Source organism: Sinocyclocheilus rhinocerous, unplaced genomic scaffold (assembly GCF_001515625.1).
Source record: "Sinocyclocheilus rhinocerous isolate Xijiao unplaced genomic scaffold, SAMN03320098_v1.1 scaffold957, whole genome shotgun sequence".
Taxonomy (NCBI): domain Eukaryota; kingdom Metazoa; phylum Chordata; class Actinopteri; order Cypriniformes; family Cyprinidae; genus Sinocyclocheilus; species Sinocyclocheilus rhinocerous.
The window spans coordinates 964,853-965,181 of NW_015649405.1; positions in this window are offsets into that span (position 1 = coordinate 964,853).

The following is a 329-nucleotide window of genomic DNA, read 5'->3' on the forward strand; positions in this document are numbered from 1 at the left end:
GTAGCCTATCGAAAAAGGAAGCCCAATATGATAGTGCGGCCACGACGTGAAACAATTACTTTCGAATATTTTTACTAACACCCCGAGCCTCCGTTACATAAAATTTAGATCTAACAGAGGAATGAGCCGTGTGCAGTTACTGAAGAGAGAGAGAGAGCAGAAGAGAGCGCGTGAATGTGAATTACTCGCATATGACCGGCTTTCCCAAAACTATTTTATTGATAAAGTCTTTGTGTGTGTAAAAGAGAGAACACGCTGTCCAACAATTAATGCCACGGATCCCCAAATATAATCCCTTAGTCACTATAGTTTTGTCTGTTAACTTAGCG